Here is a 16745-nt window from a genome sequence, read left to right on the forward strand (position 1 = left end):
GCTGGATGTTCAATGATATGCCATTTTTTTAGAACACCAAAAACCCGTTCAATATCTTTTCTCGCACCCTCTTGATAGTTCGCAATTTTTTTTCTTTTTTCGTCTGTCGGGTGCGGAATAGTTTTAACGATTGTCGAGTACGTTGGGTATATTCCATCTCCTAAGTAGTAACCTCGCCTGTATTCCACCCCCGAAATCGTAAAACTTGTGTCTGGACCTGTTCCCGCCACTACATCGTCAAATATCTGTGACTGGTATATGATGCTAAGGTCATTGAGCGAACCAGGTAGACCAAAAAAATCATGCCAGATCCAGAGATCCTGTGACGCAACAGCCTCTAGAATAATAGTGGGATGTATAACAACCCTCCTAATTTTTTTTCGACACCCTAAAAATATTTAAAATATACATATACGTCATAAAATAGGCCCCGTATACGAAAACAGGTCCCAAATACCTTTATTTTTATTAAAATTAATTAAAAACGATTTTTATTAGTCTGTGGCGGGCCGCGAAAACCTAGGCATGGTCTTACGCGGGCCGCGAGCGATAGGACAAGAGGCGCAGCCCGGAGCTGCCACGTGGCGTGTACGTGTCGAAGCTAAAGCGGTGACCCGACAAGGCTAGGGCCTACCCACCCTATGTCGCGGGCCGCGTAAGACGACCCTTGAGTCTTCGCGGGCCGCGAGGGACTGCGAGATCAGCCGTATAAATAGATGCAATCGGATGTTCAGTCGAATTCGTTCACAAATCTCTTCTCTCTCGAATTTCTATATAGTTAAAGTGATTTTCGGGCATTATACCCCCCTAATTAGCGAAGCCTTGCCTCGTTGTAAGTATCATAACCCCGGTTACGTATTAGATACGCTGCCCGATTGACTAGGGTTCCGTAACGGCTGTCGAGGTTTTGCCCGACGTAGTCGTTGGAATGCCGTCTCGGGGAGGGTATTACTAATGTAAATATTGGGTTATTATACTAACGCATGTGCATTTGTGTATTTAATAGATAATCACCAGGAAATCCTTAAGGAAAACCCTAAGACAGCAATGTGAGTAATCTCCTTTTTGTAAATCCTTTTTGTGAGTAATCTCCTTTTTGTAAACCTTTTTGTAACCTGTTTTTACAAAACCTCAAATGTTTTACATTATATTAAACAGTGATTGAGTATTTGTATTCTACAATTATCGTCGGTATGTTGGGGTTTTGTATACAAAATTTGTTACTACATTGTGAGTAGTAACATGACCACAAGTCGGGTTGACAGTACCGTGGGTGGTAATTAAAGTAGATGGAAACAAATGTAATTGCGCGACCGCCCTCAATACTGTACAATGGTTTTACTTATCTTGATTAAACTGAGATTCGCTCACCAGTATTTCCCACTGACAAAATGTTTTTAAACGCGTTTCAGGTAACAAAATGTGAAAGCCAAATAAAAGCCAGAGTTAAATGCTTGGTTGGTCACTGTGGTTTTCAAAAATTGCAGACTTGATCCCAATGGTTTACTAATTACACGCGTGGTCCCTGTGGTTTTCAAAAATGCACTCGGTTGGTCCCTAGCCCTAACATCAGTTAAATTTCTCAGTTAAGTCCATGTTAAATGACCAAAATACCCTTGCTTATTAACTCTCTTTATAATCTGCATCATCTTTATAATCATGCACATCATCTTCTCCATCATTTCTTTGCTTTTCTATGGAGAAACCCTAACTCACCACACAAAACTCCATGTCTCTTCCTCAGCTCCGGTGACCGGAGATTCCGATGGCTGGTTATGCTCCGGAAACTACACCCTGCATCCCCTTCATCTCTCTATGCCTTGTCTCTCTCGGTGAGCAGGTGAAGCCGCACCCCATACCCCTCGAAAACCAAGATAGCCGCCGTGTGCGGCGGCGGGATCAGAGAAAAGGGAGCAGAGAGAGGCGATGATGATGAGTTTCTAATTGTCTGAGTGAATCGGTGGTTGAGATATACCAAGTCTTGGCAGATCTGAGCCTCTAATTGTCTGTACCTATTGTTTCTAATTGTCTGAGTGAATCGGTGAGTGAATAAAAGGGGCGATGATGATGATGAGTTTCTAATTGTCTGAGCCTCTAATTGTCTGTACCGATTGTTTCTAATTGTCTGTACCAAATCTGAATGATGAGTTTCTAATTGTCTGAGTGAATCGGTGAGTGAATAAAAGGGGCGATGATGATGATGAGTTTCTAATAAAAGGGGCGATGATGATGAGTTTCTAATTGCCTGTACCGGTTGTTTTTTTTTACAGATCTGAGCCTCATTCTATTCAACGAAATTGCTTTTATTTATTCACAGAATTGAGTCTTGGAACTATCATTCAATTGATTTAGGCTGAATTTTTGATTGGAACTGTCATGTGGTTTTTATTTATTTACGAGTTAAATCCTTCGTTGACATCTTTTGGCTCTGGCTGATGAAGATGATGATGGTGTGGGTTTGTGATGAAGATGATGATGTTGATGAAGATGATGCAGATGATGATGGAGATGAAGATGAAGACGATGATGGTGATGAAGATGATGCAGTGGGTTTTGTTAATAAACAAGGGTATTTTGGTCATTTAACATGGACTTAACTGAGAAATTTAACTGAAGTTAGGGCTGGGGACCAACCGAGTGCATTTTTGAAAACCACAGGGACCACAAGTGTAATTAGTAAACCATTAGGACCAAGTCTGCAATTTTTGCAAACCACAGGGACCAACCAAGCATTTAACTCTAAAAGCCAGCTGGACAGCACTGAAAGCTTGGAGAAGTGGCTATAAAGTTACCTAAAATAAAGAGATGTTATATTTAAATAAAATAGGGTTTATCCCTATGAAAAATGTGTGTACTTGAAAATTGGGATTTTCCCATGTGTTTAATATATTAAAAACGTGCTATTTCACTCTGATAAAATATTTCCTGACCACGATCCTAATGTAAATTCCGCTGCCAAAATGATAAATATCGATACCACCGAAAATGGCCGCGGCCGCCCGTTCCCGGGTAATTAGGGGACGGGGGTTGCGACAGAAGGTGGTATCAGAGCTAAGCCATTGATTCAGTCCCAGAAGTATTCTGCTGACACCAAGATATTATTCAATATGTTAGGAAATAAATTACGGAACTACGTGCGTATTTGTATTTTATTGTTGTGTGTTATTTGACTATTTGTTAGTTTACAGTATGAGCGACCAAGGACCTTCCGACGCCTACCGTAAGTTGTCCAACTCACCTAGGAGCGAAGGCACCTCTTCACAGCTGTAACACCTCGAATTTTTGTGTCCAATGATGTGTTAACACGTGTCAATTGATTACACGTGGCATTGATATTTAATAAAGGACTAATTTTGACAAGCCTTGAAAGTATGTAAATTCGAGGGTTATAAATGTCAACAAAGGGTAAATATACTGTATAGTAACCCTAAATGATGCTCGTACCTTCAAACGAATAAATCATGGATCATACGGAAGCGAAACGCGGAAGAAAGTGAGAGATTACGAGCTACAGGGGTTAACCGTGTCAACATGTTTAAATTATACCTCTGAGTGACCCTTTAACGTTCCCGAGGCTTTGTAACGGTATTATACGCTCACCAGAATATACTGTATAAATTCCGCGAAGTTCCGTTTTAAAACGAGAAAGTTATGATCAAATTCGTATGAGAAGGGTTAAAAGCGTCAATAATATAATATAAGACTTTCCGGATAATAAATAAATTAACCGGGGGCTTAACGATACGGGTAAATAACGCGAGGTCCTTAACTGTAATTAATCAAGGGCCATATCGCAAAGTTACCCCTTCAAACCCGAAGGGTCAGGTTATTAATTACCAAAGATTCGATATTAATTTTACCCAAAAAAAAGATTCGATATTAATTTCTAAGATTTAGTAATCATTTAAAAAAGATACAATTTTAACCCCTTACGGACCGTAAAGAGTATGTCTTACGGACCGTAAGGGGGGGGGGAATGATTGCTGGTGATCCGCCTATGGCTTACGGACCGCAAGGTCTAAGCCATACGGTCCGTAAGCGATGCCCAGCGACAGAAAGTTGGCTGTTGGCTGTCCAAAGCGGTAAAACACGAAGTAATGGGTTTCTCAGGGTCATGGGTGCCCCCTACTCGACCCATAACTCTCTAGGACACCTGTCATTCATCCATGGTCACTTGTAGAGTGTGTTGTGATGATCTTAATGCCATTCTTACACTATAAATAGAACCATTGTGTGCATAAGTTTCATCACAACTCAAAACACCTTCTGTGACAACCCTCACTAAACCAGGTATCCGTACGATTTAATTAATAATTAATTGCTGCTTAATTACTGTGCTTAACTGAAATTGCTGACGAACTGCTACTTGATTTCTAGTACTTGTATATTCCTGCATCATACTTTGATTTCCGTCACTACATTATTTACAAGTTGAACCTTAGTGACAAACATGATGCACTAAAGCACAGTAGCATTAGAACGGATAACCTATTGAACATGCTGATAAAGCCAGCATCAGGCAGACACTGCCTCTAAGGGCCTGTATGAGCCAAAAATATTTTACTACACCCATAGTGAGTGTAGGGATACAAGGGTTGTAGAACCGCGTCTCTAGGAATAAGATATAATGACTGGATGTGCCTAAAACGTACTCTAAGCACAAGCCACAGCACTTTTAATAACATACTAGTTTCTGGCTAACTAATTAAGTGCCAAAACATGAGGAAAATATTCCTGACACTTTGCAGAATGAGTTGTGTCACTAAAAATATTATTTACGACACTTAAAAGCTTACTTAAGCACTTTAACGGATTACTATCCAACCGAACAACCGGACTATACCCGGAACTTAAAAATATTGACAATAATATTATTGGTCTTTTTCTGAGCCAGTTAGGGTCCCTGATTTCCCTAACACCCGCATTAAAGCTCATCACACCACTAACCGAGTTAACCCTAAATCTAACTTGGTTTAACTTAACTAAACTCTAACCATATGATTGGATTTGAACTAGAAACCCCCCCCCCCCTTTAGGCCGATCGGCCACCATGTAACTAGGGGGAACATCATGGTACAACACTTGGATTATTATATTGTTTGTGCATAAAATCTAGGAGACATGAAAACCATTGGACTAAACTCACCCTAATTGTCTATAAATACCTTGTGATTACACAAGAGTTCATTCACTTAACACCACACCACTCAAGCTCTCTCCCTCCCTCTTGCTTCCTCCCGGCCGAGCACCCACACTACCATCCATCCATCATTCGACTTCCATCCTCAAGATCCAAGATCATTCAAGTCTTTCGGGTCACGCATAAGGAGTCTTGAAGCTAACGGAAGGCGAATGACCTCGTTATCTTGCTTTTATCCACCACCTTTTCGCATAGATTCTTCCCTAGCCCCGAGCTAGAGGTATAACACTTAAAACTCATACTCGAACTAATCTAAGGTGGTTAATAAGATTTGTGTCACACCCCAACCAATGGCGGAAACATCGGGATGAGACGAAGTGTGAAGATTGCTCGAGACATCATAACGCTATTTGTGACAATAATTTAATAATCCAAATTTCATTTCCAAACTTCAAGTAGTCAACAATACAAGATCCCAAATAACAACAAGTCTAATCAAAATAACAACCAACATAACCCAAAATTTGATACAACATATTAAACCTAACGTCTAAAGTGTGTATCTAGGCATCGTGCTACCTCTTTCATTTCATCATCATCAACCTGTAACATGTTTAAAATACAATTCAATGCAAAAGCAAAGGCGAGTATACAAGTTTGGTACATACATAGCATAAGATAAAAGTGTGAACAATTCCTCATAGCAAGCATGCGATTCAAGATAAACATTAAATATGGCATGTGTCTAACATATCAAACCAAGAAAACGCAACTTGCTCATGACATAACCAAAGTTTCAGTAGAGGCGGGTCGTTAATCCTATAGCGCTACATATGTCAAGGTTTGGCTCGTACGAAGTTAATGATAAGTTCAACACATAAGAATCACCCAAATTTAAAGTATCAAGTCATCACATATACAAGCATGTTATAGGAATGTTCATGTGTTTAGACAAAAGTTCATGTGTAAGTTTCAATAGGTAAACATGTTACACCCCAAAAGTAGTAAAAGTAAAAAGGGGAAAAGTACGAGTATACTCACAAAGTTTGTATATGTTTTCCGATTATCCAATTGTTGACGAGTAGAGATTTAGAGTCCGAATGTATAAGGTTTAAAGTTCAAGTATGTTTAGAGTCGAGATTCGGTGTTTAAAACAACGTAAAAATAAGATATGAGAATAATATGGAAAATAATCATTTAGTACATATGATGCTTGTTCTTGACACTAGGAAACTCGAAGGAGTTTTGATGTTTTCATGGAACAAGGTTCCATTAGAATCGTGACAAGTTATCATAGTCTAGGATGATGTAATCTAGTACCCCGACATATGAACACTAGTTCATCATCAAAGATTCGATTATTCGAATAATATATTTAGGTTATATAATATATGTCCAATAGTTCAAGCATGAGGTAGAAGATTAAAATCTTCATTTTGGTACCTCTAAATGTCATAGAAGTCATGTAGGAGGTAGGAAGATCAAGTCTTCCATTTAGGCACCTCTATGTGTTCACCACTACACTTGATGTGAAAAAAACAACCAAGGAGGGTCATGAACATACAATAAAGAATAAGAAATATACACACTAACTAAGAGAAATCATCAAATCATGTGAGGATTGTATGTTTGGACAACCCAAGTTGTTCCATAATCACTCATGTATCAAAGACAAAGTTTGACATGACTTGTGGGTTAAAAACCCTAAACAAAACACCAAGTTTATGAGGTTTAATCCTCTGATTTTAAATGTCTCAACCTTGTTTTTAAGCTTAACCAACCATGGGATAAGTTGTAAGCATTAGGACATAGGTATGAGATGTGTTGGACACAAGTTGCATAGGTTTAAACAAGTTTTTGATGAACATAAAAACAAACAGAAAGTTTATGGACTATTTCGGGGCATTTCCAGGTCTGATTTCTCCAAGGAGAAGTCTAGGAATCGAACCCCATGATTATACAAGCAAGTAGGAAAAAGAATCGAGTGAATCGGATAAGAATTGAGTGAGTTATGCTCATTTTCGTGAAGGGGTGTCAATCTACTCGAACCCTTGCTTTCAGCTACGGTTTGGTGGATGTTTTGTGAGTTTTTAGGGTTGCAAAAGTGGTAGGGAGGCTGGTTATAAGTGGTATTTATAGGGGGAAGGATTAGGGTTTCAATGGGTTGGGCTTTGGAAGTGTTTAGAAGGGGTTACACCTTGAAACTAGCCCACAAAACCCAACTATATGGGCTGAATTTTGCTGAATTGGGGCTGCCATATTTCTTTATTTTTTTATTTTTTTTAAAACATTATAATGAGTAATTTTGTTAGTTAAGTTGTGTAATAATGTGCAACAATGTTTCCCCTAACTTGTAACAAGGTGAAATATGAAATAAAACATGATTTAACTAGGTAAAAAGTGTAATGTACAAGTTTTATTTACGAAGCAAGTTTCGTATTTTACAACGATTACAATGAAAGAATGGTTATAAGAACACAAGATTTCCAAAGTTAGAATTTCACGTAAGGTTTCTAAATGTAGGAAGTTTGAAAACGCAGGGCGTTACAGTCTCCCCTCCTTTAGGAAATTTCGTCCCGAAATTTATTCAAGAGGAAGGCTTGAAAGAGTTTTTGGCATAAAGGTGATCATTAAGAATTGAAACTTGGGAAGTTTGAAAGTTTTGAAAAGTACCAAATTTTGGAGAACATCAAGATAGATTTGCAAGGGGAAGTTTTTAAGGATAGTATAAAAAAAATCATACTTTCGTAAAACCTGTTTATTGAGAGGAACGAAAAGGTTTGTTACTTTAAATAAAGCAATAGAGAGATACTAAGTATAGTTACACAAGAATCAAGAATAGGGAGGCTATTTTATAGGTAATGAGGTAAGTTAGGACTCAAATGTTTAAACAAGCTGGATTGCGAACGAGTTTTGTATAAAATAATACGAGTATAGAATGAACGAATGGCTCTTAAAGAGTACAAGTATGTGAATAGCATAAGTGTTGGATAGATGAACGTAGTGTGTTAAGGATGAAGTCTCGTCATGAATAATCGGATATAATGCGTTTGTGAGTTGCGTGAAGTTGTATTAGGTCCAAAAGGTCTGCAACACACTGAATTTCTCATGGCACGTTTTACGAAAGTTTGGTAACATGGTGAAAACACTTATATATAGGAAGTACCAGCGGTGTATCCACCATGTTTTAACCACATTACGTCCGTTTCGTTACTCGGGGTCATGTTACGTTCCGTGTCTTACCATACACAGTAGTACACTCTATGGTTCTCATACGTCTATCACTATAATCCCGTGTGCACCCGCAATTATACTGATCGTCGCATGATCCACATAGCTTGTACTAGTTATGTATGAATCAAGGTATACATGAATTTGAAAATAAGAATGTGTACGTAGAAGAATGTCGTATGTAAGCATGTTTATGTTTAAGCATGTATGGGACCCACGTAAGCGAATCCCTCGGATTACGCTCGCGTATAGGTACGAATGTACGAATCATGAGTAAGGATGAAAGTATGAGCATAAGTTTAAGTATGAATACGCATGAATGTATGAGCATAAACATAAAACGTGTAAGTAGTATGTGTACAAGTAGAAGCGTAAAACGTATAAGTAGTATGTGTATGAGTACAAGCATAAAACGTATGAACATAGGTGTAGGTATGAAAAATAAATATTGCGTATATGGTGTACGTTGAGACATTGCGGAGAAAAAAAAAAGGTTAAGTATGTAGATACGAACGATATAAATGATGTTATCACGAGATATCGTCTAAAATGTGTATGATGGTGTGCATGTATAGTTGTTTAAACAAAACGTTGAGTTTGTCGAATCGAAATTAGATTGAGCTTGGTTTGAAAGGTAGAATATAGTTTGTATATGTAAAGGAACATAAAGTACTCATTGGTCATGCTTAACGTATTTTGTAATGATTGAAATGCTACTTTTGTTAAAAAAAGGAGTTCACGTATGTTGAAAATTGTCGGTCCCCATGAAGTCTTCTAGCCCACGTGTTTTGAAATTTGGATGACGAGTTAAGCGTTGTAGAGAAGGTTTTTTTTTTTTTTTTTTTTTTAAATAACGGGTTTGTTTCATTTGCATCAAAACATGAAATTTTGAACTTTGAAAGTTCTTGTGAAAACGTCGACCCTTAGAAAAGAAATTTAGTAAAAGAACTTAGTGATTGTTTAAAAATAATTTTAACAAAGGATTTATTGATGTTGGAAAGAGTATTTGGTAAAACGATCATATAACGTCTATGAGGCCTTATAAGTAATTGAGAAAGGTTAGTTTGATTTCGATTTCGATTAAGAGTGGAAGTCTCTAGTATGATGATATAATGTGAACGTGTTTCAGTTAATAAATCAGATGTGAAGTTCATGGGCAAGAGATTCATTAGACCGATTAAATTGATAGGTAGCATTTCGTAAGGTTTGGAAATTCGTGTAGTAAAACGTTTAAGACGTGATTAAGTATCTCGTGTATATGATCTATGTGAAATGTATAATGGAATAAGGAATAAGTTTGATAAAATAATAAATTTTGAAAATCGCATGAGTAGGGATTTGGTTAATGATAAACAATTTAGGTATAAAATATGATCGAGTTTACATAATAAGATATTTTGAAGAGACGTTTTGGAAACGATCACCTAGGTAAGGGAATCACCCCTAACTCGTCGGTGAGGTCGTTTTTTTTAGAAAAGGGGAGTGGAGTTAATCGTCAAGGTAAGGAAATCACTCCTATCTCGATGATATGTCTCCACTTGTCGTTACAAGGATTATGAATTTAAATTATATGAAATCATGCATATGTATAAATGTATGGAAGAGATTTAATATGTTGTGTGTGTAAAAGAGAATATCGAAAGTAAATTCAAATTTAAAAGATCGTATCGTATAAAATGAATAATAGAAACGCATGTTTAACCAAAGTTTGGAGTGTTCCAAAACGGAACTTTGACTAACCAAAGTGGTCGAAAAAATCTTTTGAATTTGAGGAGCATGCTTTGGCCTAATAGGTAAAATACTCTCGCCGACAAGTCGGTTAACGGTATTTACCCTTCTGGTTACTACATGTCCCAAATCAATCGAAATTTCGAGACTTGGCGGGATTAAAAAAAATATCAAGGAGTGGAACTAGTCGCCAAGGTGCGGGTTTCACCCCTAACTTGACGGTTTCGTATCCTAAGTGTGGTTGGTACTTGTCGGGTCGAAATTTAGTTTCGACATGTTGACAAGGGTCCACTAGAATTTAAAATTTGAGATTTACCATTAAGATGTGGATTTCACTCCTAGCTTAATGGCGATATCTCGTGTAAAAAGAAGAATATATAGATCGAGCGTCGTTCACCAAATTGTGGGTTTCACGCCTATTTTGGTGAATTCGTCCCATTTGTATAATGTGAGGGTTTACGGACTTAGAATAATCAAGTAAGATGCATGAGAAAAAGTGTATGTCAAAAGAATACATAAACAAGCATAAACATATAAGAAAGCATATCAACAATGGTACATAAAGAATAAATAATGAAACAATAAAACAAGTATTAACACATAGAGAAATAGGTCAAGAATAATACGTAAAGGATCGAACAACGAAACAAGTATTAACACATAAAAAGACAAGCATTAATGCATAAGAATAACATGTCGAATATTACCCACGAGTGACATACATGTTTAAAAGAGCATAAATAAGAAACAAATAAAGTATCATGTAGTAGTTCAAGCAAAACATACGAATAAGGCTCTAAAACTATAGACTAGGTAAAAGCATTCCTACTTTTTCTAATTCCCTATAGTTATGGCTCTGATACCAATCTGTCACACCCCAACCAATGGCGGAAACATCGGGATGAGACGAAGTGTGAAGATTGCTCGAGACATCATAACGCTATTTGTGACAATAATTTAATAATCCAAATTTCATTTCCAAACTTCAAGTAGTCAACAATACAAGATCCCAAATAACAACAAGTCTAATCAAAATAACAACCAACATAACCCAAAATTCGATACAACATATTAAACCTAACGTCTAAAGTGTGTATCTAGGCATCGTGCTACCTCTTTCATTTCATCATCATCAACCTGTAACATGTTTAAAATACAATTCAATGCAAAAGCAAAGGCGAGTATACAAGTTTGGTACATACATAGCATAAGATAAAAGTGTGAACAATTCCTCATAGCAAGCATGCGATTCAAGATAAACATTAAATATGGCATGTGTCTAACATATCAAACCAAGAAAACGCAACTTGCTCATGACATAACCAAAGTTTCAGTAGAGGCGGGTCGTTAATCCTATAGCGCTACATATGTCAAGGTTTGGCTCGTACGAAGTTAATGATAAGTTCAACACATAAGAATCACCCAAATTTAAAGTATCAAGTCATCACATATACAAGCATGTTATAGGAATGTTCATGTGTTTAGACAAAAGTTCATGTGTAAGTTTCAATAGGTAAACATGTTACACCCCAAAAGTAGTAAAAGTAAAAAGGGGAAAAGTACGAGTATACTCACAAAGTTTGTATATGTTTTCCGATTATCCAATTGTTGACGAGTAGAGATTTAGAGTCCGAATGTATAAGGTTTAAAGTTCAAGTATGTTTAGAGTCGAGATTCGGTGTTTAAAACAACGTAAAAATAAGATATGAGAATAATATGGAAAATAATCATTTAGTACATATGATGCTTGTTCTTGACACTAGGAAACTCGAAGGAGTTTTGATGTTTTCATGGAACAAGGTTCCATTAGAATCGTGACAAGTTATCATAGTCTAGGATGATGTAATCTAGTACCCCGACATATGAACACTAGTTCATCATCAAAGATTCGATTATTCGAATAATATATTTAGGTTATATAATATATGTCCAATAGTTCAAGCATGAGGTAGAAGATTAAAATCTTCATTTTGGTACCTCTAAATGTCATAGAAGTCATGTAGGAGGTAGGAAGATCAAGTCTTCCATTTAGGCACCTCTATGTGTTCACCACTACACTTGATGTGAAAAAAACAACCAAGGAGGGTCATGAACATACAATAAAGAATAAGAAATATACACACTAACTAAGAGAAATCATCAAATCATGTGAGGATTGTATGTTTGGACAACCCAAGTTGTTCCATAATCACTCATGTATCAAAGACAAAGTTTGACATGACTTGTGGGTTAAAAACCCTAAACAAAACACCAAGTTTATGAGGTTTAATCCTCTGATTTTAAATGTCTCAACCTTGTTTTTAAGCTTAACCAACCATGGGATAAGTTGTAAGCATTAGGACATAGGTATGAGATGTGTTGGACACAAGTTGCATAGGTTTAAACAAGTTTTTGACGAACATAAAAACAAACAGAAAGTTTATGGACTATTTCGGGGCATTTCCAGGTCTGATTTCTCCAAGGAGAAGTCTAGGAATCGAACCCCATGATTATACAAGCAAGTAGGAAAAAGAATCGAGTGAATCGGATAAGAATTGAGTGAGTTATGCTCATTTTCGTGAAGGGGTGTCAATCTACTCGAACCCTTGCTTTCAGCTACGGTTTGGTGGATGTTTTGTGAGTTTTTAGGGTTGCAAAAGTGGTAGGGAGGCTGGTTATAAGTGGTATTTATAGGGGGAAGGATTAGGGTTTCAATGGGTTGGGCTTTGGAAGTGTTTAGAAGGGGTTACACCTTGAAACTAGCCCACAAAACCCAACTATATGGGCTGAATTTTGCTGAATTGGGGCTGCCATATTTCTTTATTTTTTTATTTTTTTTAAAACATTATAATGAGTAATTTTGTTAGTTAAGTTGTGTAATAATGTGCAACAATGTTTCCCCTAACTTGTAACAAGGTGAAATATGAAATAAAACATGATTTAACTAGGTAAAAAGTGTAATGTACAAGTTTTATTTACGAAGCAAGTTCCGTATTTTACAACGATTACAATGAAAGAATGGTTATAAGAACACAAGATTTCCAAAGTTAGAATTTCACGTAAGGTTTCTAAATGTAGGAAGTTTGAAAACGCAGGGCGTTACAATTTGTAACGGTTAAAACTCGGAAACTTATCTTTTGAAGCTTTAAAGTCTACTAAAAACATGAATCTTGATGGTTAAAAGCACATAAGTGGTGTAAAAGTTGTAGTATCGATTTTGTGTGATTATTTAGGCCCGATCTACGTTGTGGTAGCTCGGATCATCGTTTAACCCGACTTTGTTAAGATCATAGATCTTGACATAAGCTTGTTTCTATCGGTACAAGGGTTAAAAGGTGAAACTCTACCACACGAGAAACATGAACTTGTGTAAAAGTATTTTTACTTGTAAAATAGTGTTTAAAACTAGCGGATCTACGTATCTGCAAGTGGTATTTTCAAAGGACCAAGTGTCGAGAAAATCATGTTTTCTAAAAGTCGGATAACACACTAACAAGTGTGATTTTTACAAACCACAAGCGTATAAACACTTGTGGAATGAAAGATCCGACAAAATAATAATTTTTGCAAAAGATGACGGGAAGTTGTAAAGATAGATTTATTCTAAAAAAAACGAGGTTTTTACGATAATAAGTTATTTTACACATAGATCCACAAACTATAACGGGATCTACACTATAGTTTTCGGAAAAACTACAAGTTCATGTGATTATGCGATTTACATGCTTGTCGACTAGTTTGATGTGTCGGAAATTGTTTGATTGAATCAAGAAGTTGTTGAAATAATTTTGTAAAAGAAAATGATACGCTTGAAAGCGTGGCCACCTCCAGTTACAGGGGAAACTCTGGCGAAATTTTTCTAAAAATATGACACTTAGAATTATTTACAAGTGTTAGAATTATTTTTGATATGTTTTCAAAATATATTTCGCCATGACTTTATTTACAAATATTCGGAGGTGGGATTTTCACAAAATTAAACGTGATAAATATATATTTGGTAAATATAATTTTTCACAACACTGTTTATGATTATTTTGTGAAAATACACAAATATTATTTTTAGAGTAAAAATAATATTTACAAACGTTGACGAATCCAAAATAATACAAACGCTTTCACAATAAACATATAAGTTACAACGGTAATTATTATTACCACACGATTACTAAAACGTAACTTACGCATTATACGGAAATGATTATGAACGTATAATTTATCAATGTATTATTTTTGGGAAAAATTATGTGAAATGGAAATATAATATTTTTGAGAAAAATATTTATATTTGGAATTAGAAATGAAGATATATTAAGTGAGACTTAATATTATAAACTGAGCGCACATGTATTAAATCCCCCATCCTTGGGAAGGAGATTAACTACCAAGTACATGCAAAATATAAACACGAAATAGTTGTCTAACTATTTCCCAAAAACCTAAACTATAAAGCTAAGGCACGGCCATCCGTCTAATAGAATTAGTACATGCAGGTCGTCGCACAGCTGACATTCGGAGTACTTGGTAGAGACGCACTGACTGTGAGTTCATGTCCCCCTTTTCTCTTAACTGTTTTCAGTTTTCTAAACTGCGGGGGTGAAATACATGTTACAATGTTTATGATTACTTTATACATGGTATGGTTAGCGTAAGGAGGGTTACTTCTTAGATCATGTGAATGGGTAGGCGGAAACTTGAGGTCATTAATCCTCAGGGTAGGACCGAGGGGCAGGAGCGATAGATCTATTTGGGTGTAGCGAGCCCAGTCCCAGGCCCAGCATAACGGACCTTGGGATGACTTTGTACCCGACGCATAAATCTGCTAGGTTTGAGCCTTCCTACTTGCATTTCACACATATCAATGGCCTTGCAAACCATTGGTGATCTCTTTTTCCTTATTTGCTACATACCAGGATTTTTGATAAATACAAAGGTTTACTTACTCACTTACACATGAACTCGCTCAACATTATTGTTGATTTTTCAACTTACATGTATTTCAGGGAATTAAAGATCTGGCACGGTATGGCACGTTTTCCAGCTGCACTAGTTCCCAAGATCATCCGGGGTTTAGGGAATGTGACTCTTTCCTGGACAAGTCACAGTCCTTAAACTATGTTTATGTTATGTTTAAGTTTGTAATGTTTGTTGAACAATATCATGGTCATTAGGGTGTTGTTCTGTTAAAACAATGGTACTATGTTTGGTTTTAAAAATTTAATGGATGATTCTTGCATGTTTTAATTCATATAGCTTTGTTATGATTAAGCTATGGTATTAAGAAGTCACACCAAATTAACCACGCTTCCGCAAAGCCAGGGTGTGACAGCTTGGTATCAGAGCTCTGATCATAGCGAACTAGGATTCCTTCTCGAGTCTAGACTATGATCACTAGGGCTCTCACGAAAACATTTTTACTGCATACCACTTAAGTCCAGATCCAAAACGTTTTTATAAACAAATGTTGAACACATTTTATTTATTATTTTTAGGCTCATTCTGGGAGGCTGAGGCTCGGTCTGGGAGGCCGAGGCTCGATCCAATGGATCGAGGTAGTTGTCTAGTGGGACTAGGGAGTCAGTCTGGGAGGCTGGGAGAATTGGCTAGTGGGAGTAGGAATGTCAGTCTGAGAGACTGGGAGGCTAGTGGGACTAGGAAGAGCAGTCTGGGAGGCTGGGAGAATTGGCTAGTGGGACTAGGAAGAGCAGTCTGGGAGGCTGGGAGGCTAGTGGGACTAGGAGAATTATGTGATTTTTACTTGGTGACTTATGTGATTACCTGATGGTATGACTGATTATTTGTGCATATTTGTGTGTGTGTTACAGACACATGGACTCACCAGGCACAGGTGACTCGGACACCACCGGACCCCTACCTATCGTATCTGATGACCTCCCATCTTCGGAGCATGAGGTGCATACATCTGATTCCACCAGCACGGACGACGACGATTTCCAGCCCTTCGCACTACCCGAGGGTGCTGATGAGCCTGCGGATGGCCCCCCTGCTGAGTACCTGCCCCTAGTAGTGATTCCGGCTCCTATACCTTTGGCCGTTTATCCCGCATATGACTTACTACTTGACGCCGAGGCTGACGGTGATATCGATCTGTTTGAGGATGAGCCTATCGAGGATGAGATCCCGGACGCAGCCCTACTTCCTGCTGGCGATCTTCTGATGATCGCTGATGCCCCTGCCGAGGACTCACCCGCACATTCACCGGTCCCAGACTCCTTTGAGTCTGTGGCATCCGCACCTTCTCACGTGGTGAGCGCACAGCATTTTGCACACGATTCGGATCCTGACCAGGCATCCTCTGCCGCACCTATTCCCAGCTTCGCATTTGACCATGATGACATAGAGGATTCTGATCCCATTTTTCCTCCGGGATTCGACCCGGATCATGATATTGAGTTTATCCCGATGGACCAGCCCATGGAGGATCCCGCCGATCCAGTTGATCCTATTGATCCCGATTTTGATTTCGAGATGGCTTTTGATGACCATGAGCCTGCCTTGGCTCCTGAGCAGGCAGCTGCTCTAGATCCTATGCCCGAGCATGACCCCGTACATGCTGGCATCCCAGTTGAGCCTGTTCTAGCTGACCCGCCCGTTGATGATCATCTGGAGGGTGATCATGTTGTTGCTGTCGATCCTGTTGTTCCTC

The sequence above is a fragment of the Helianthus annuus genome, chromosome 14 (assembly GCF_002127325.2).
Source record: "Helianthus annuus cultivar XRQ/B chromosome 14, HanXRQr2.0-SUNRISE, whole genome shotgun sequence".
NCBI classification, from domain to species: domain Eukaryota; kingdom Viridiplantae; phylum Streptophyta; class Magnoliopsida; order Asterales; family Asteraceae; genus Helianthus; species Helianthus annuus.